We start from the raw sequence: 20,316 nt of genomic DNA, 5'->3' as shown, positions 1-20,316 counted from the left end.
TTTACATTTTGTTTTACCTTTTGTTTTAGCTGCATTAGCTCTAATGCACTTAATTGCTCTTCATGACAGTGCTGGATCTGGTAATCCATTAGGTGTTTCAGGTAATTTTGATAGATTAGCTTTTGCTCCTTATTTTTTATTTAAAGATTTAATAACTATATTTATCTTTATAATTGTATTAAGTGTATTTGTATTCTTTATGCCTAATGTTTTAGGAGATAGTGATAACTATGTTGTAGCAAATCCTATGCAAACTCCTCCTGCTATAGTTCCTGAATGATACTTATTACCTTTCTATGCTATATTAAGATCTATTCCTAATAAATTATTAGGTGTTATTGCTATGTTTGGTGCTATTTTATATTATTAGCTATGCCTTACACAGATTTAAGTAGATCTAGAGGTATACAATTCAGACCTTTAAGTAAAATAGCTTTTTATATGTTTATAGCTAATTTCTTAATATTATTGGTATTAGGTGCTAAACATGTGGAATCTCCATTTATTGAATTTGGACAAATAAGTACTGTTATTTATTTTGCTCACTTTTTAATAATAGTACCTCTAGTTAGTTTATTAGAAAATACATTAGTGGAATTAAGTATAACTAAATCGCATAAGGCTTAGTTATACACACAAAAAAAAAGTATGTACATATAAATAATTATAGATTTTTTTAATGTTATTTAAAAGACTAGCACTTATATCTTAAGAGTTACATGTGTATTAGTAATATATTATTTCAAACATTGTCATATTACAGGTTAAACTTTGATCTTAAAGATATATAAGTATGTAGAGATATTTTTATACGTTTTTACGTAGAGATATGTTGCAAATGGTTTTGCATTTGGATTGCAGATCTATAATAAGGGGTTCGATTCTTCCATATCTCTATAATTAAAAGCTAATTAAAATAAAAATATAATAAGTCGCAAAATTTTTATAAAAATATTTAGTCACTACAGGAATTATAGTATATACTAATTATTGGAGTAATATTAGGTGCATTTATCTTAGGTGTAGCTAGAAATCTTACAATTAGAGATCTACTTTTTCATATACTATTTTTGGTACCATCTTCTTTAAAGTTCGTGTTTTATTTGCTTTAATGGTATACTTATGCATATAAATTTTATATTGATAATGTTTGTATATGTATTTATAAATTATCTGAGCTTTTACTGTTAAGTTAAATAAATATTTATTTTTATTATTGTATTGTTATATTTGTTCTGGTAATAATATGGAATAGAATTTAATTTAAATCAAAATTTGATTTAAATTTAAATTTAAATTTATTTTTACTTTCTAATATATCTAAATAAATTTTATTGCATTATATTGTATTAGGTATTAATATGAATTATTAGTAATAAAAGTTTTTATAAAAAAAAAAAAATGATATACTTACCCACCTTAATATCTATAGTAGAAGTGCTATTAGTTACTGTGCCTGTGTTATTAACTGTAGCTTATTTAACAGTAGCCGAAAGAAAAGGATTAGCTAGCATGCAAAGAAGATTAGGGCCGAATACAGTGGGTTACTATGGTTTATTACAAGCATTCGCGGATGCCTTAAAACTATTGTTAAAAGAATATGTATCACCTACACAAGCTAATTTTGTGTTATTTTTCCTTGGTCCAATTATAACTTTAATATTTGCACTGCTAGGTTATGCTGTAGTACCATATGGACCTGGTTTAGCTATAAGTGATCTTAATTTAGGTATATTATATATGTTAGCTGTTTCATCTTTAGCTACATATGGTATATTATTAGCAGGATGAAGTGCAAATAGTAAATATGCCTTTTTAGGTTCACTTAGAAGTACAGCTCAATTAATAAGTTATGAACTAATATTAAGTTCAGCTATTCTTTTAGTAATTATGTTAACAGGTAGTTTAAATCTTACAGTAAATGTAGAAGCTCAAAGAGCCGTTTGATTTATAATACCTTTGTTCCCCATATTTATAATCTTCTTAATAGGATCTATAGCAGAAACTAATAGAGCCCCTTTTGATTTAGCTGAAGCTGAATCTGAACTAGTTAGTGGATTTATGACAGAGCACGCTGCAGTTATATTTGTATTTTTCTTTTTAGCCGAATACTCTAGTATTGTTCTAATTTGTGTTTTAACTAGTATATTGTTTTTAGGTGGATATTTATACGATATTTTACCTTTTTCTATATTTGGTTTATTCCAGTTTATAGATTTTGATTACTATGTAGAAGAAACTTTACATTATAAAGTGTTAGGTCCTGAATATTACTATAACCCTTTAACTGAAGGATTATATTATGGTCTAAGTTTAGGATTAAAAACTTGTATCATGACTTTTGTATTTATATGGGCTAGAGCTTCTTTCCCTAGAATACGTTTTGATCAATTAATGACATTTTGTTGAATAATTTTATTACCTATAGTTATTGCTTTTGTCGTTTTAGTTCCTTGTATATTATATAGCTTTGATATAATACCAAGTAATATTCCTTTACTTTAGTTTTTTTAATATAACTTTAAGTAAACCATACTCTTATTAGCTCAATGGTAGAGCAGGATACTTCTAATATCTAGATCTAAGTTCGAATCTTAGATAAGAATTAAGGTTTATAATTAGTTTATTTAAACTATGTTAAACTAGAAAAGGAATTTAAATCCTTATATACTTAAAGGGTATAATATAAATCCTTTTAAGTATGCGAAAAAAAAGACAATAAAAATAAGGAGATAATAAAAATAATGACACATTCAAACATATTGAGAGAAATTGCTAGTCCCCTTGATCAGTTTGAAATAAGAAACCTTCTAAGTATGGAAGCCCCTATATTGGGAGATATTAACATATCTATTACAAATATAGGATTATATTTATTAATATCTACTTTTATAATTTTAAGTGGTAGTGTTTTAGCTACTAATTATAATAAAATTATAAGTAATAGCTGATCAATTAGTCAAGAAACATTATATGCAACAATACATAGTATTGTTACAAATCAAATAAACTCTGTAAAAGGTCAATTATATTTCCCTTTTATATATGCCTTATTTGTATTTATTTTAATTAATAATTTAATAGGTTTAGTTCCATATAGCTTTGCATCTACTAGTCATTTTGTATTAACTTTTGGACTTAGTTTTACTATAGTTTTAGGTGCAACTATATTAGGATTCCAAAAACACGGGTTAGAGTTCTTTTCTTTATTAGTACCAGCTGGTTGTCCTTTAGGTTTATTACCTTTATTAGTTTTAATTGAATTTATTTCTTATTTAGCTAGAGCTGTATCATTAGGGCTTAGATTAGCTGCTAATATCTTAAGTGGTCATATGTTATTACATATCTTAGCTGGATTTACTTATAATATCATGACTTCAGGATTTATATTCTTCTTTTTAGGTTTAATGCCTTTAGCGTTTATAATTGCTTTCTGTGGTCTTGAATTGGGTATTGCTTTTATACAAGCTCAAGTGTTTGTGGTATTAACAAGTAGTTACATTAAAGATGGATTAGATTTACATTAAGTGTAAGACATATTATATTATAAATTTTATAATATATATATATATATATATATATATAAACTAAATGAAAATTTTGTAATTTTATGATTAGATTTTTTATTTTAAATTTTAGATAGGTATTTATACGTATGTTTAACCATAGGTATGGTTAAGATCAATAGGTATATTAAGAATAAATCTTATATTAATATAAAATTTGCATATAGATTTGTTAAAGTCCAGTGTTTATTAAACTTATACAGGTATAAAGTGTTAAAGCTAAAGTTTTTGGTATAGTACAGAAAAATTTTTTAATATACAAAATTTTGTATATGAAATACATTTAAGCAAGTCTATCTTGTTTATTACGTAGTATTATGTTAAAATACAAGCCTACAGTTAAAAGTTAAGACAGACTAATTATTAAACAGAAACTGGCTTAATTGTATATCTATTTATTTTTAGATTTTCTTAGATTTATACATATAGTCTACAAGAATTATTTAAATTTAATAGAGGATTTATTTGTATAAATACAAAGTGTATATCATGTGCAATTTTCATTAAATGTAATATCTTAAAAATCTGAATCAGATTATTAAGTTATTAATACAACTGGTTATAATCCAGGCTCTGTCGGGGATGATCTTAAATTATTGTAATGTTAAATACACATTAGTAGTATTAATATTTAATTAACTAATTAATTATTAATACAATTATAGAATATATTTGAGTTTGATGATGGCTCTGAATGAACGCTGTCCAAATGCTTGACACATGCTAATCGTACGTTTAATATAATATAATAGTCTTCAGGTTAAGCCTGGAAAACTATTTATTTAATTAAAAGTGGTGTACAGGTGAGTATATGATATTTTGGCTACCTTAAAGTAAGGCTAATAAATACCTTATAAAGAAAGGAAGTAAATTTCCGCTTTAAGATGACAATAAATATCTCGGATAGGTAGTAGTTAAGGTAATGGCTTAACTAGCTTAAAATTCCGTAATCGAGGCTGAGAGGTCCATCGGTCACATTGGGTCTGAAAAAAGCCCAATACGTATAGTACAGCAGTGGGGAATATTGGTCAATAGCCTAAAGGCTGAACCAGCAATTTGGAAGAACGTAAAGCTTCGGCTTGTGAAACCTAAAAATAAAGGTAAGCATCGACTATGTCGAATAAAGTTCTAGATATAATATTGATTATGACAAATTTTTATCTATTTGTCTTGACCAAAATACGTGCCAGCAGTCGCGGTAATACGTAAAAGACAAGTGTTATTCATCTTTAATAGGTTTAAAGGGTACCTAGACGGTATTATTAGCCCAAAAAAGGGTACGATAGTACTAGAGTTTTATAGGAGAAGGAGGTATTTATGGTGGAGAGTTTATATTTAATTATACCTTAGAGACTGGTAAAGGCGAAAGCAACCTTCTATCTAATAACTGACGTTGAGGTACGAAGGCCTGGGTAGCAAACAGGATTAGATACCCTAGTAGTCCAGGCAGAGAATTCTAAATGCCATATGCTAGATTAATTTAGCATATAAATGAAAGTGTAAGCATTTCACCTTAAGAGTAATGCGGCAACGCAGAAACTGAAATCATTAGGCCGTTTCTGAAATCAGTAGTGAAGTATGTTATTTAATTCGATAATCCACGAAAAACCTCACCACGATTTGCATATTATTTTTAATCTTAATTGGTTAAAATTATTACAAGCGTTGCACGGCTGTCTTCAGTTAATGTCGTGAGATTTTGGTTAGTTCCATAAAATTAACGTAAACCCTTGCTTTATTTTTAAATAGTATTTTATAGAGCAGTTCGCCATTATATTGGTTGATATATGGGACCAAGACAAGTCATCATGACCTTAATGTTGTGGGCTATAGACGTGCCACATAACCCTATACAAAGAGATGCGAAAATGTGAATTTAAGCTAATCTCAAAAGTAGGATATAATACGGATTGTAGTCTGTAACTCGACTACATGAAGAAGGAATTACTAGTAATCGTGAATCACCATGTCACGGTGAATTTTTTCTCGGATAGGTACTTACTACTCGTCGCGCGCTGAAAGAAGTTTATGCAATAAGTTTGGTCAACTATTTATTTTTAATTAAGATAATACGTTCTTTATATATATTTAGTTAATTTTCGTATGTGTTACTTCGATTGGTGTTAAGTCGAAATACGGTTCGTGTAGTGGAAATTGCACGGGGCTAATTAAAGTAAACAATAAACTGTATGTAATATTTAAGATATTGTATACTAAAGGAAGGTTCCGTTTGTTGGTATGACGGGTTGAGCTGTAAACTCAATAGCCTTTTGCTGTCGAAGGTTCAATTCCTTTTCTTCCTAAATAGTTTATTAAGCCTAATAGCCCAAATGCGGGTTGATGTAATAGTAACATAACTGACTCATGATCAGTATATATTGGTGCAAATCCTTTGCCCGCACTTTAATCAACAACTTCATTGTATATGTAGAGCCTTTATAGCTCAAAGGTAGAGCATAATACTGTTAATATTGTGGTTAGATGTTCGAATCATCTTAAGGGCTAATTAATAATGTTTATGTTTCTGTTTATGTTTCTGTCTATGTTTCTGTTTCTGTATCTCTACCTATCTGTTTCTTAATTTAATTTAATTTAATTCTGTTTGAGTTTATTTATTTTTTATGTGTGTTAGCTTAATAGGTAGAGCTTTGTGCTACGGACACAAGGGTACAAGTTCGAATCTTGTACTCACTTTCCTGACTAGGTTTACTCAATGTACTTAAAGTATGTACACAATATAATTCTAATTATCTAATATATAGATATATCTTAGTCAAAAGTGTAGGAGATTTAAAAAACTATACATAAAAAATGAACTTATCACTTTTGTTTTTCATGAAACTTTTACAAACGGGTACCAAACAGAGGTATTAGACTTGTTGTCTTTGATTTGTATTTTTTCTGGTATCTTGGTCATAGTATGTAAGAATCCCATAGTTTCTGTGCTATTTTTAATCGGGTTATTTTTAAGTATATCTTGTTATCTTATAGTGTTAGGCCTTAATTTTATAGGTTTATCTTACTTATTAGTTTATGTAGGAGCTGTTTCTATTTTATTCCTTTTTATACTTATGTTAATAAATGTTAGAATAAGTGAATTATCAAATGAAACAAGTAATAGTATCCCACTTCTTATATTTGGTTTAGGTCTTGGTCTTAGTTTTCCAGCTGATAACTTATGACCTTTAAAGGGGAGTCTTGATGAAAAAAGTGTTAATATAAACTTAGATAATAATCTAATTAATATAGAAGATATTACACCAAAGGATCTTGATTTAAGCTATGTTACAAGTAAAACATGGGACGGAACTTTATCTGAAACTAGTCATATAACTACTATTGGAAATATTTTATATTCTAGTCATAGTATATGATTAATATTGACCTCGATAATTTTATTATTAGCTATGGTAGGTGCAATTGTTATAACAATAAAACAAAAAAACTAGTGCAATACTAAGATTTAATATTAAATTGTCTATAGTAATTATAGATGGGTTAGCTCAAAGGGTAGAGTTTTGTGTTATGGACATAAGGACACAAGTTCGAATCTTGTACTCACTTTCGCACTAGGTTTACTCAATGTACTTAAAGTACGTACACAATATAATTCTAATTATCTAATATATATATCTATGTATCTTAGTCAAAAGTGTAGAATAATATATAAAAATTAAATTAAACAAAAGATATTCGAATTGTTAAGAACATTTCTGGAAAATTTTACCAATAGTGGTTTAGATTATTTAGTAGCAGTAGCACCCTATTTAATTAAATTACCTGATTTATCTTTGTGTGAGTCTCTTATCTTAAGTAAGCAATCTTGAGGGCTTATTGCATGAAATAGTATAATTAAAGAAACTAGGTGTTTAGAGTATATAATGTTCCTAACGGTTATTTATATAAGAATGGTAATATAATTATACCTCTAAGTAGAATTTGTGACGTAGATGCTGTAGCTCATGGTGTTATATGTGGTAATGTTAATTTAGATGTACTTATCGCAGACTATCGTGTTATGCTTAACAGTCCGATATTTTTCGGAATTAGCTATTCTTGAAGCTGACCCTGAAACGGGTAGAATTCGTATTATGTGGCATATAGCTATAAATGTGCACAATCATGGAGTAGCGGAGTAATTTAAATCTGTGGTTTTGAGGAGAGTAAGTGAAATAACTGCTGCTGGTGGTACATAAAGTATTAACATAAATATAGGTTAATATATATATATAAATTAATCCTAGAGGGATTAGCTCAATTGGTAGAGCAACCGTTTTACACACGGTAGGTTGAATGTTCGAATCATTTTATCCCTTAAAGGAGTTTATTATAAGTTTTAATATTTAATACATTAGTCTGTCTTTATACTTCCTTTGTAAATTTCTTTTTTTTTATCTAGAAGAATAAATGTAAGTCTATATCAATACCTACATATGTATCAGATTCTAAATAAAATTAAAAATATGAAGCTAATTATTACCCGATTCTATTTATACTACAGAGAAAACTTAATTCATAATAGATGAGTTAATTAAAGGTCTGTAATATATATTAATCTAAATATAAAGACCGGACAATTTATAGGTTAATATATATATATTAACCCTAGAGGGATTAGCTCAATTGGTAGAGCAACCGTTTTACACATGGTAGGTTAAATGTTCAAATCACTTATCCTTTAAATAGAGTAGTATCTACAATAAATTGAACGTCTCCTTAAACCATGTATATATACGTATCTTTTTTTTTTTAGGTATTAGTTCTTCTAAATATGAATGTTATATCAATATTTAACACGAAAAATAAAAATGTATCTGATTAATACACAAATAGTGAAAAAGGAAAATTAAGTTTGTTCCAGACAAGTAAAGAAAAATAAAAAGATGACAAACCTTAACAGAAGTCAGTTTCAAGCACATCCGTTTCATTTAGTTTCTCCTTCACCTTGACCTATTTACACATGTATTGCCTTATTTAATTTAACTACCAGCGGTGTCTTAACTATGCACGGATTTAGTAACGCAGGATTCTATTTAGCTTGTTCTTTTATAGCTGTTGTTTCTTCTATGTCCTTTTGATGACGTGATGTTATAAGTGAGGGTACATATTTAGGTAATCATACATTAGCAGTACAAAAAGGGTTAAACATGGGTGTTGCTCTATTTATTGTTTCAGAAGCATTATTTTTCTTAGCTATCTTTTGAGCCTTCTTTCATAGTGCTTTATCACCTACTGTAGAATTAGGTGCTCAATGACCACCTATGGGTATAGAAGCTATAAATCCTTTTGAATTGCCTTTGCTTAATACTATTATATTATTGTCTAGTGGTGTAACAGTTACATATGCTCATCATTCTTTAATACAAGGAAACAGAAGTGGAACCTTATACGGTATAGTAGCTACAGTTTTATTAGCCTTAATCTTTACAGGTTTTCAAGGTGTAGAGTACACAGTCTCTTCATTTACTATAAGTGATGGAGCCTACGGATCATGTTTTTATTTTGGGACAGGTTTCCATGGGATACACGTAATGATAGGAACAGCTTTTATAGCTGTAGGTTTATGACGTGTATTAGCTTACCATGCTACAGATAACCATCATTTAGGTTTAGAGTCAAGTATATTGTATTGACATTTTGTAGATGTAGTATGACTTTTCTTATTCGTATCTATATACTATTGAGGGTCATAAATATAACTATATAAGTATTAGTAAACTAATAAAAGATAAATAATATTATATATCTTTAGAGACTTTGGCTTAATTGGTAAAGCATGTGCCTTTTAATCACTATTATATGGGTTCAAATCCCATAGGTCTTAAAAGAATAAGCGGCTATAAGTTAATGGTAAACCCGACGTCTTCCAAACGTTTTATGTCGATTCGACTTCGGCTAGCCGCAAAATAACAAGGGTTAGTCACTTAATTGGTAAAGGACTTTCTTGTCACGAAAGTAGATGTCGGTTCGAATCCGGTCTGGCCCGCATATATACTGAATATGTTTTTTATTGTTAGCATAAAAAAGTCTTTTTATTATGTTATCATAGAAAGGAAAAGTTGCCATTGTAAGGCGAGATATTTGCTAAATATTGTGTATTAACACCTGGAGTTCAATTCATCTCTTTCCGTTAATAAAAAGCTATACTTTCGTTAAGGTTTTAATAAAAGAGCATAGTTTAATAGGCAAAACAAGAAGCTTCAGATTTCATGTTCTCAGTTCAAGTCTGAGTACTCTTGTAAAACATATATTAGTTTAGCATAAGGTTCTTTAACTTAATTGGTAAAGTGCGTTTTTGATAAGGATGTTATTCAAGTTCAAGTCTTGAAAGAATCATAGTATAATACTATATAAATTATATGTTGTAAACCATAGTAAAGAGAATTGGCCGAGCGGTTAAGGCGGTAAACTTGAGATTTATTTGGTTTTTTATAAATCACATCCGTTCAAATCGGATATTCTCTGTATTATTAGCAATAATACATTATTATAAACGGGTTAGAGCCAGGTTGGTTAGGCGTCTCATTTGGGTTGAGGAATTGTTATGTTCGAACCATAATAACCCGAAAATACGTAATTTAGTACTACATGTACTAAATTGGTATTAGTAATATAATGTAATGGATATAGATTTAATGTTTATATACTATAAATTGTAGTATAAGCAAGTATATAAAGAAACTATTAGGAATACCTTGCTATATATTAAAGAGAGTAATATTTTTAAATTGTGTAAAAATACTTAACACATGAACTCTTAGATAAATTCAGTAATAAACGAAGTGAATTGAAACATCTTAGTAGCTTTAGGAAAAGAAATCAAACGAGATTCTACAATTAGTGTGAATTAAAGTAGAAGAGCCTAGAGTATTAAAAGGAGATAAAGGATAACTAAATCTCTATTAATACTTTAAATAAGTAGAACGGGCTATAAACCTGTTTGAATGTTAAGGGGAACCTTCCTCTAAGGCTAAATATAATATATAAGCGACAGCGTATAGTTCTGTGAAGGAAAGGTTTGAATTAGTAGTTTTATAAGCAGCTCAAGCAAAGTTTAAATACATAGTGAGAGCGTACCTTTTGCATAATGGGTCAGTAAGTTAATGTTAGATGCGAGCAGCAATGCCTAGATAAACCAATTATGAAATAATGAATTAGTATCTAAAATTAGACCCGAAGCCTGGTGATCTTACCATAGTCAGGGTTATAAAAGCCCGAACGGGTTATCGTTGTATAGATATCCGATGAACTGTGGTAAGTTAGTGAAAGACAAAACTGACCAGGATAGCTGGTTTTCTGCGAAACCTATAGAAGTAGGTAATTTAAGTTACATCATAGCAGGTACAGAACTGTGATCTCAGGCAACTTTAATAGATAACATATTTATTTGTGTTATTTATTATTTTTGTACATATCGGGGGATCGTGAAGATTTTATCGGTGAGTATTCGCACTCGGAAGGGCAATGATGAATATTAAATAATCAGACATAGTACGCTAAGGTTGTATGTCTAAAGGGAAACAGCCCAGAACAAGAGTTAAGGTTCCAAAATTAATATTAAGTGAAATTAAGGAAGTTTCTATCAAATACGACTAGGAAATAGGCTTAGAAGCGGCCATTTTTGAAGACCTCGTAACAGAGCACTGGTTCAGTAAATAGTTTACTATTTACATTGATAGTGGCACCGAAAATTTAACGGATCTAAATAATATACCGACACCTTGTCCATATTAAAACATAATATTATATAATATGGGGTAGCGGAACGTTGGGTAAATTTTAGACTATTTCTTAAAAAGATTTAGGAATAAATGACCCAAGTGACAATGCTGACATGAGTAACGAAAAGGGGGTATATCCCCCTCGCCTAAAGCTTATGGATTTTTTAAAGTAACGGCCTCTAAGTTTATAAACCTAAAGGATTAAACGATGAGAAAATCTTGTCTACAAAGTAACAACCTTTTATAAGAAAAAGAGATTAAGATGTTTCGTCTTATTATCTTTTTCTTAAGTGAAGAAGGTTCTGGAAAAACAGTAAAAACCTTAAATAGTAAATATCTTAAAAATATTTATTATTAAGGCGACATAATAACCGTACCTAGAGTCTACCCCAAGTAAGCAAGTAGAGTATACGAAGGCGTTTGAGTGAACAATCATTAAGGAACTCGGCAAACTAACTACCGTAACTTAGGGATAAGGAGAGCCATTCCTCCTGATTAATATCAGGTAAAGAATAGGAAGCATGGAATAGTGTTGTACGACTGTTTAATTAAAACAAAGCACTCTGCAGTAAGATAATAAATCAAAGTATTGAGTGTGATTTCTGCCCGATGTCGGCTGGTTAACGATTTATTAAGTTGACTAATATAAGCTTGACTTTGAAGGAAACCCCGATCAATGGCGGCCTTATTTTGAGGGTCCTAAGGTAGCGGAATACCTGGCCGTTAAATGCGGTCTTGCATGAATGATTTAACGATACAACAGCTGTCTCAATGATTGGCTCAGTGAAATTGGAATAACTGTGCAGATACAGTTTACCTCTAGTTAGACGAGAAGACCCTATGCAGCTTTACTGTTGCTAGTTATTGAATGTGATTTAATTAATTTTAGTAATATAAGGTAATTGGTTAGATATTATTGGAAGACCTTTATTTTATTCGTCATATTGATAGATTTATTCTATTTTCTTATCTAAAGATAGGAAATTACCCCTACTATGTTAGGGAAACAATGGCTAGGAGGCAGTTTATGCGGGGCACAGATCCCATAAAAAGTACCTGGGTGTATCCAAAGTTAATTTTGTAAAATTGACATGACTTACTTCTAAGTATACTATTTGGAAATAAGTTTTCATGACTAACAATACATTATATATTTAATGTATTTATTTTTAGTTTGTTATTTGGTGTAGCTTATGCTATAACTAATCCAGCTATTTATCTATTAAGTTAGAAATATTTTTTTATCCTAGTAAGATTTTATCTATATGGAAAATAGATGTAATTAAAACATTGAAGTAGATATCTTTCCAATGTTTTTTTAATTTTTTTATTAGGTGTATTTGGTGAAACCAAACTACAAATTGCTAATATGATAATTATGTTTATTACTTGTCAAGTTTAATGGCTTAATCTTGCTTTACTGTTTGACTTACACGTCTATCAGTCGCGTAAGCGGGGCATATGATCACAAGATGCAGAAAGGAAAGGTCTTGGATTTATGAAAAAGCTACGCTAGGGATGTTAGTCCTCCAATGTTTAAGTCTACTAATATTTAATATTGGTTAATTAGACTTAAACTCATTGGCAATTTATTGGGTTAATTTCAAGAATAACTTTGTCTGAGGACTTAGTATACTTGAAGCGAACTTTACTTTAGCATAATTACTTAAAAAGGTGTTAAAAGTAAAACCGTCAACGACTAGAAAGTGAGTTATGCTAACAATAATCTTTCTAATAATGCCCAACTTTCTTAATATATAGTTATATAATTGCAATATTATTTATATTGCTTAACCTTAGTTAATATTAATTTATTAATGAAATAGTCTTTACTTTAGTTTAGTTTCTTTAAAGTTTTTAGATTAAAGTAAAGCTTATTACCACTGTATTATGTTGGTATAAATAATTAAAAAACATGAAAAATAATAACCAAAAAACTGAAATATTGAAACCCCTTATATTTAACAAAAAAATAAATTTTAAACATAAAATATACCTTTAGATGTTATTTCTAACACTATAGGTCCTACTCGTGTTTTTCCTGCTGCGACTAAAGAATGATTTAATTCTGTGTATGCTTATAACCAAAGTTATATAAAAATTTATCTATTGCAGATAAAACTTTAAGTCAGTTAGTTAAAAGTTATTTTAATTTTTATTTAATAATAAAACATTAAAAAGTAGTAAAATAGCTATAAGATTTAGAAGACTATCTCTAAATAAGATATTGATAAGTAAAGCAGAATTAAAACACACAAGTTCTAAAGTAACAGTAACCTTATATACATATAATGCAGAAAAATTTATTTAACTTTAAAATTGAAAAAATTTAATAAAAGCTTATTTTACCTCTATACTTAAAAATCTTGATATAAATCCATCTTTAATAAATCTATTACATGATATAAATGTATATAAAAAAGAAGCTTCTCTTGTAGATTATTTAGAGGAGTTAAAGTCTAATTTAAAGTCAAATCTAGACTTAAAAGTAGACCCTTATATGGTATCATATTTAGATATTATAAATGAAATGATAATTTTAAGTAAAAATGATAAAATAGCTCATAAAAAATTGGACCAATTATATACAGAGTCCTTAAGAAAAAATTTTTTAAGTAAAGAAATTAAGAGATTGCTACATGTAAACTTTTACTTAACTTAAATAAATCTAAATTTGAGGATGAGTTTATATTAAAATTAAAAGGAATAATAGGTAAACTTTACAGTAAAGAAGTAGAATTTAATATAGTAAATTTAAAAACTTTGTATTTCAATAGTGACATTTTTACAGAAGTAATATCTACAAAATTGAAAAATAGAAAAAATAATCTATTAAATGTCTTAAAATCTTCCTTATATTTAGTTAAATTACTAGAGTTAATAAGATAAAAGAAAATAGTGTAAAAGTAGATAACTTTTGCCTAGATCACCTTAAAAATTTACATATTAATTCTAATATAAATAAATATAACACAGATAAGGATACGTTAGATCAATTATTACTAGATATATTACCTTCTTCAAACGTTTATGTCAGGTGATAAAGATAAAACACCTTTAACAGCTTATAATGAAAATTATATTAACACTTATAATCCGTTAGATATTGTATTTGATTCTTTGAAAAATAAGGATATGTCGGGTGTAAGATTAGAAGCTAAAGGTAGATTAAGTAAACGTTCTACTGCCTCTAGATCTGTATTTAAGGTAAAATGAAAAGGTAGCATTAAAAATTTGGATTCTTCTTATAGAAAATTATCATCAGTAATGTTAAGAGGTCATGCTAAATCTAATGTGCAATATACTGTAGTAAATACAAAAACACGTAGTGGAGCTTTTGGTCTAAAGGTTGAATAAGCAGTAAATAATTACTAAATAGTATTATTATCCTTTTAAATTATTCTTCATAATTCTCGCGTTGCATTTACTATATAAAAAGAAATGAAGAAATAGTCTGAACCATCTTGTGAAAGATGGAAATAAAGGATAAATAACCTTTATGATAACAAATTTTGAACAGGCTAATTGCGCCAGGAAGTACAAATTGAGTGCGCAGTTTGGCACCTCGATGTCGGCTTAACTTATCCACATGAATGCAGTAATCATGAAGGGTTCGACTGTTCGTCGATTAATAAGTTACACGAGCTGGGTTAAATACGTCGTGAGACAGTATGGTTTCTATCTTCTAGAGGAAATTAGAATAAAATAAGGATAGCCCCCTCGTACGAAAGGAGCTGGGTATATTAACCTATGGTTTACCTGTTGTTTATGTGCCCAATATTAATAAAAGTATAATTAAGTTTATACAGGGATGTTACTTTCACTTAAGTAAATATATAGCATAGGCACGGCAGGAACGCTACGTTAGTTAAAGATAAGTGCTGAATGCATCTAGGCGCGAAACTTACTTTAAGATATTCTTAAATATAGGTAGTTTAACACTAACGATTTCCATATTTTATTAAATATGTGATTAATAGGCTTTAGCTGAAAGAATTTAAATGTTTTTAGGCATAAAGTACTAATTTTATAAATAACTGATTTATATATATCTTACATTATATTATCTCTATTGTTTTTTTTTTTAAGATATAAAAAAAAATCCTAAAATTTTTATAAGGCCAATTAATAAGCCTGGTTAGCATAAAAGTAATGTAGCTGTTTTGTAACCAGCTGAAGCAAGTGCGATACTTGCACTGGGCTTGGTTTAACAAAAAAAAAGTTTTTTTAGTATTTCTATTAACATATATACCTTATACCGATAATAGGTAATGAGTATAAAATGTATATACTTTCGGTTTTTATGTATTAAATTGATTATTTAAGTCATAAAAGGCCTTATAGTCGAGGGGTTAAGACTTGATACTTTCACTGTCATATTCGAGGGTTCGAGTCCCTCTAAGGTCAATGAATAATATCATTTTTATTTAATATTATGCAAATGTTACAATCTTATATTATAAATGTTATAGTGCATAAGATATATATATATTAGTAGATGTATACATGGTATATATGGTTTAGACCGGTATTTAAAGGTTATAGCTTAATTGGTAAAGCAAGCTGCTCATGACGGTTTAGATGAGTGTTCAAGTCACTTTGGCCTTAATATTATATAGTCCGAGTGCTGGAATTGGTAGACAGGGTAAACTTAAGCTTTACTGATATAATATCGTGAACGTTCAAGTCGTTTTTCGGATAGTATTTAACTAAATATATTATTTGGTTTATATAATATTTATATATAATATATTTAGAGGTTTATATTTTAAACTATCTATATAGGGGACATAGTTTAATTGGTAAAACTGCGACTTTGCAAGTCGTTATCTCAGGTTCGAATCCTGATGTCTCCATAATTAAATCTAAATTTTAGCTCGAGAAGCTCAATTGGTAGGGCGAGGTCTTGAAGCGATCTAGGTTGTAAGTTCAACTCTTATCTCGAGCATATTTCCTATATAGGTGTATTTAAATTAACAAAGGTAGTGATGGAATTGGTAGACATGAATAGCTTAGGACTATTTGATTTTCTTATCTTACCCGTTCAAGTCGGGTTTACCTTATAAACTATGTATAGTATATATATTTGAGTAAAATAAAGCATAGATATATAAGTATACTCCAAATTTATATATCTATGCTGTAGACTAATAGGCAAGTCATAGGTTTTTGATGCTTATTATTGGGTGTTCGAATCACTTCAGCATAATAAAACCTAAAAGATAAAGGTGGGTATAGTTCAATCGGTAGAACGACTGTATGTGGCACAGTATGTTCCCTGTTCAAGTCAGGGTACTGACCCTTTAAATTAAAAAAAGATAAGATATAAGTCAGCCAGGATAGTTTAATTGGTTAGAACATTAATTTCATGCATTAATAATGAGAATTCAAATTTCTCTCCCGGCTCATGTTAATTCTTTCACTTATTTCATTATTAATGTCGAATGCCGTTTCATTGAGACGAGACAAATCTATTCTATATAGCAGAATAACTATAATAATTTTATTATATCTAGTTATCTTACTTTAGATAGTTTATATTTAACAAACTTAGATACGGGGATAGGTTTATACGGGGGTTTATTTAGTGCTACAAGCATAACTCATACATTTCAGTTATTTATCTTTTTAGTTAGTGCTGCTATATTACAATTAACAAGTTTTTATCCTAGAAAAGTCTTTTTTAAAAACTCTTCTAAGTTATTATCTTATAATACAATAACTTTAAATCTAAAATTTTAAATAAAATGGGAGAACAATTTAAAATAATTGAATACCCTTTAATTATATTGTTTATTATAACAGGTGCTGTTTTTTTAGTTTCAACAAGTGATTTAGTGTCTATTTTTTTAAGTATAGAGTTACAAAGTTATGGGTTATATTTATTAAGTACTATATATAGAAATTCTGAACAAGCAACTAGTGGAGGTCTTACTTATTTTTTATTAGGTGGATTAGCTTCTTGTTTTATATTATTAGGTTCGGCCCTTTTATATGCTAACTCTGGTACTACTAGTCTTGATGGTATATATGTTATTGCTAGTATAAGCGATTTAGGTTGTGATATAAGCAATAATACTCAATCTTGATATAAACCTGATTATATAAATATGTCTTTACTTATATTATGTGTAGGATTTTTATTTAAAATAAGTGCTGCACCTTTTCATTTTTGATCACCTGATGTTTATGATGCTGTGCCTACTGTAGTTACTACATTTATTGCTATAATAGCAAAAATATCTATATTTATATTCTTTTTAGAATTAGTGCACTATACTAGTAATTCCTTATTTATAAATAATTTTAGCTGAACTACTAGCTTATTAGTCAGTTCTTTACTATCATTAATAATAGGTTCAGTATTAGGTTTAACACAATTTAGAATAAAAAGATTGTTTGCCTATAGTACTATAAGTCATGTAGGATTTATATTATTAGCTTTAAGTATTAACAGCATAGAGTCAATTCAAGCTTTCATTTTTTATTTAATGCAATACTCTTTAAGTAATTTAAATGCATTCATGTTGTTATTAGCAATAGGATATTCATTGTATTGCTATAGTAATGAGAATAAAAAATATAGTTTTTTATTAGATAAGAATAACTCACCTATACAATTAATTAGTCAAATGAAAGGTTTCTTTTATATAAATCCTATGTTAGCTTTAAGTTTAGCTATTACTTTATTTTCTTTTGCAGGTATACCTCCTCTTATAGGATTTTTTGCAAAACAGATGGTATTAAGCGCAGCTTTAGATAGTGGATATGTTTTCATAACACTTGTTGCAATATTAACTAGTGTAATAAGTGCAGTATATTATCTAAACATTGTAAAAGAGATTTTCTTCGATAAACCTGAATATAAAGTAATCCTTATATTTCAGATGTTGACATGTATGCGACTATAACCAAAAGAATGGAATAGTTCAAAAATTAAGCTTTAAATATGATAGCATAATACTATCAAGCCATTTAACTATAACAATAAGTATTTTAACTTTAATAATCTTATTATTTATTTTTATGCCTCAAGAATCATTAAGTATGTCAAATATATTAGCTTTAATATTATTTAACTCATAATGTCTAGTATTACTTTTTTTTTTGTATTTATACCATTATTAGCTATCATTTTATTAGCTGTAAATTTAATATTCGCTCCTCATAATCCTTACGATGAAAAGGATAGTGCATTTGAATGTGGTTTTCATTCTTTTTTAGGACAAATAGAACACAATTTAGTATTTCTTTTTTTATATTTGCCCTTTTGTTTTTATTATTTGATTTAGAAATACTTTTAGTTTATCCTTATGTAGTTATGCATATGCTAACGGTGTATATGGTTTAACTATAATGCTTGTATTCTTTTTAGCCTTAACGCTAGGTTTTGCGTTCGAATTAGGTAAAAATGCCTTAAAAATAGAAAGTAGACAAACTTACACTTTACATAGTAATTACATTAAAATTAATAAAATAGTAGGTAAGCCTGCAAAAGTTTAAATTTGTTTTTTTTTGTATTAGATATATTCGGGTAGGGTATATTTCATCTTTTCTGTCTGCTTTATTTAATTTTGTCTAGTATATGTTATTATCTCTTTTATTAGTAATACCTTTAATAGGTATATTTATAATATCCACTTGCATGTCTTATGATACCTCTGCCTTAAATAATAAACGTATAAAAACAACAGGTTTAATAACATCCATTGTTAATTTATTATGTTCATTCTTAATATTCATACTTTTTGATTTTAGTGTTAATCAATTTCAATTTGTACAAGAGTATCATGAAGTTAGTTCATATGATTTTTATTTAGGTGTTGATGGGCTATCTATATATTTTGTGCTATTGACTACTATTATAGTACCTATAGCACTACTTTCTAACTGGAAATCTATAAAAGAAAATATAAGATCTTATGTTATTATTATATTACTATTAGAAAGCTTATTATTAGCTGTATTTTTAGTATTAGATATATTATTATTTTATGTGTTTTTTGAAAGTATATTGCCCCCTTTATTTTTATTAATTGGTTTATTTGGATCAAGTAATAAAGTAAGAGCAAGTTTTTATTTATTTTTATATACATTATTTGGGTCATTATTCTTATTATTATCGATACTTACGATGTCATCTATAATGGGAACAACAGATTTTGATGCTTTATATAAAACTAATTTTAATTACTCTACACAATTATTCTTATTTTATGGTATATTTATAGCATTTGCTATTAAAACTCCTACTATTTTTTTAAACACATGGTTATTAAAAGCTCACGTTGAATCACCTTTAGGTGGTAGTATCCTATTAGCAGGTATTGTGTTAAAATTAAGTTTATATGGTATATTTAGACTTATATTACCTTTATTACCTAAAGCTTCTTTAGATTATACATATATAGTATATTTATAGGGGTAATCACTATAATATATGCTAGTTTTAGTACGTTAAGAACAATAGATATTAAAGAACTAATTGCTTATAGTTCTGTTTCACATGCTGCAGTATATTTAATAGTGTGTTTAGTAATACAATACAAGGTATAGAAGGAGGTATAGTTTTAGGTTTAGCTCATGGTTTTGTATCTAGTGGTTTATTTATATGTGTAGGTGGTGTATTATATGACAGATCTGGGACAAGATTGATACCATTTTATAGAGGTATAGCTCAAATTATGCCTATATTTTCTATATTATTCTTTATATTATGTTTAGCTAATTGTGGTGTTCCTCTTACTTTAAATTTTGTTGGGGAATTTATGTCTTTATATGGTGTATTTGAAAAAATTACCATTATTAGGTGTAATGGCTAGTTCTTCTGTTGTCTTTTTCAGCTGCTTACACTATTTTTATGTTTAATAGAATAGCTTTTGGAGGAGCCTTCTTTTTAACTTTAAAAAACCAATATAGTTTAGTAGATTTAAATGTACGAGAATTTTTCATGCTATTTAGTCTAGTTCTTCTTACAGTAGTCTTAGGTATATATCCTGCTCCAATTTTAGACGGATTACATTATTCAG

At 28.3% G+C, this 20,316-nt stretch overlaps 20 non-coding genes across 20 annotated transcripts; all 20 read left to right on the top strand.

The window, feature by feature from the left end:
- Positions 1 to 2,535: 2,535 nt before the first annotated feature.
- Positions 2,536 to 2,607, top strand: VC83_09147 (the record flags this gene model as incomplete). The annotated part of the gene is made up of 1 exon: positions 2,536 to 2,607. It is a non-coding gene; the product is annotated as a tRNA-Arg (tRNA).
- Positions 2,608 to 5,783: 3,176 nt separating this feature from the next.
- On the top strand, positions 5,784 to 5,870 carry VC83_09146 (the record flags this gene model as incomplete). Its single annotated transcript has 1 exon — positions 5,784 to 5,870. It is a non-coding gene; the product is annotated as a tRNA-OTHER (tRNA).
- A 128-nt stretch (positions 5,871 to 5,998) lies between these two features.
- Positions 5,999 to 6,071, top strand: VC83_09145 (the record flags this gene model as incomplete). The annotated part of the gene is made up of 1 exon: positions 5,999 to 6,071. It is a non-coding gene; the product is annotated as a tRNA-Asn (tRNA).
- A 117-nt stretch (positions 6,072 to 6,188) lies between these two features.
- On the top strand, positions 6,189 to 6,261 carry VC83_09144 (the record flags this gene model as incomplete). The annotated part of the gene is made up of 1 exon: positions 6,189 to 6,261. It is a non-coding gene; the product is annotated as a tRNA-Arg (tRNA).
- A 797-nt stretch (positions 6,262 to 7,058) lies between these two features.
- VC83_09143 lies at positions 7,059 to 7,131 on the top strand (the record flags this gene model as incomplete). The annotated part of the gene is made up of 1 exon: positions 7,059 to 7,131. It is a non-coding gene; the product is annotated as a tRNA-His (tRNA).
- A 678-nt stretch (positions 7,132 to 7,809) lies between these two features.
- VC83_09142 lies at positions 7,810 to 7,884 on the top strand (the record flags this gene model as incomplete). Its single annotated transcript has 1 exon — positions 7,810 to 7,884. It is a non-coding gene; the product is annotated as a tRNA-Val (tRNA).
- Positions 7,885 to 8,174: 290 nt separating this feature from the next.
- VC83_09141 lies at positions 8,175 to 8,248 on the top strand (the record flags this gene model as incomplete). Its single annotated transcript has 1 exon — positions 8,175 to 8,248. It is a non-coding gene; the product is annotated as a tRNA-Val (tRNA).
- A 1,069-nt stretch (positions 8,249 to 9,317) lies between these two features.
- On the top strand, positions 9,318 to 9,391 carry VC83_09140 (the record flags this gene model as incomplete). Its single annotated transcript has 1 exon — positions 9,318 to 9,391. It is a non-coding gene; the product is annotated as a tRNA-Lys (tRNA).
- An 88-nt stretch (positions 9,392 to 9,479) lies between these two features.
- On the top strand, positions 9,480 to 9,553 carry VC83_09139 (the record flags this gene model as incomplete). The annotated part of the gene is made up of 1 exon: positions 9,480 to 9,553. It is a non-coding gene; the product is annotated as a tRNA-Asp (tRNA).
- A 180-nt stretch (positions 9,554 to 9,733) lies between these two features.
- Positions 9,734 to 9,806, top strand: VC83_09138 (the record flags this gene model as incomplete). The annotated part of the gene is made up of 1 exon: positions 9,734 to 9,806. It is a non-coding gene; the product is annotated as a tRNA-Sec (tRNA).
- Positions 9,807 to 9,830: 24 nt separating this feature from the next.
- VC83_09137 lies at positions 9,831 to 9,903 on the top strand (the record flags this gene model as incomplete). Its single annotated transcript has 1 exon — positions 9,831 to 9,903. It is a non-coding gene; the product is annotated as a tRNA-Ile (tRNA).
- A 41-nt stretch (positions 9,904 to 9,944) lies between these two features.
- VC83_09136 lies at positions 9,945 to 10,032 on the top strand (the record flags this gene model as incomplete). The annotated part of the gene is made up of 1 exon: positions 9,945 to 10,032. It is a non-coding gene; the product is annotated as a tRNA-OTHER (tRNA).
- A 5,387-nt stretch (positions 10,033 to 15,419) lies between these two features.
- VC83_09135 lies at positions 15,420 to 15,491 on the top strand (the record flags this gene model as incomplete). Its single annotated transcript has 1 exon — positions 15,420 to 15,491. It is a non-coding gene; the product is annotated as a tRNA-Thr (tRNA).
- A 130-nt stretch (positions 15,492 to 15,621) lies between these two features.
- VC83_09134 lies at positions 15,622 to 15,695 on the top strand (the record flags this gene model as incomplete). Its single annotated transcript has 1 exon — positions 15,622 to 15,695. It is a non-coding gene; the product is annotated as a tRNA-Glu (tRNA).
- A 127-nt stretch (positions 15,696 to 15,822) lies between these two features.
- On the top strand, positions 15,823 to 15,896 carry VC83_09133 (the record flags this gene model as incomplete). The annotated part of the gene is made up of 1 exon: positions 15,823 to 15,896. It is a non-coding gene; the product is annotated as a tRNA-OTHER (tRNA).
- Positions 15,897 to 15,905: 9 nt separating this feature from the next.
- Positions 15,906 to 15,989, top strand: VC83_09132 (the record flags this gene model as incomplete). Its single annotated transcript has 1 exon — positions 15,906 to 15,989. It is a non-coding gene; the product is annotated as a tRNA-OTHER (tRNA).
- An 82-nt stretch (positions 15,990 to 16,071) lies between these two features.
- VC83_09131 lies at positions 16,072 to 16,144 on the top strand (the record flags this gene model as incomplete). Its single annotated transcript has 1 exon — positions 16,072 to 16,144. It is a non-coding gene; the product is annotated as a tRNA-Ala (tRNA).
- An 18-nt stretch (positions 16,145 to 16,162) lies between these two features.
- On the top strand, positions 16,163 to 16,236 carry VC83_09130 (the record flags this gene model as incomplete). The annotated part of the gene is made up of 1 exon: positions 16,163 to 16,236. It is a non-coding gene; the product is annotated as a tRNA-Phe (tRNA).
- A 187-nt stretch (positions 16,237 to 16,423) lies between these two features.
- Positions 16,424 to 16,497, top strand: VC83_09129 (the record flags this gene model as incomplete). Its single annotated transcript has 1 exon — positions 16,424 to 16,497. It is a non-coding gene; the product is annotated as a tRNA-OTHER (tRNA).
- Positions 16,498 to 16,515: 18 nt separating this feature from the next.
- Positions 16,516 to 16,589, top strand: VC83_09128 (the record flags this gene model as incomplete). The annotated part of the gene is made up of 1 exon: positions 16,516 to 16,589. It is a non-coding gene; the product is annotated as a tRNA-His (tRNA).
- Between the last annotated feature and the right edge of the window lie 3,727 nt (positions 16,590 to 20,316).

This window comes from Pseudogymnoascus destructans (assembly GCF_001641265.1).
Source record: "Pseudogymnoascus destructans isolate 20631-21 unplaced genomic scaffold scaffold_37, whole genome shotgun sequence".
In the NCBI taxonomy this organism is placed as follows: domain Eukaryota; kingdom Fungi; phylum Ascomycota; class Leotiomycetes; order Thelebolales; family Thelebolaceae; genus Pseudogymnoascus; species Pseudogymnoascus destructans.
This window is presented reverse-complemented; position numbering and strand designations above follow the sequence as displayed.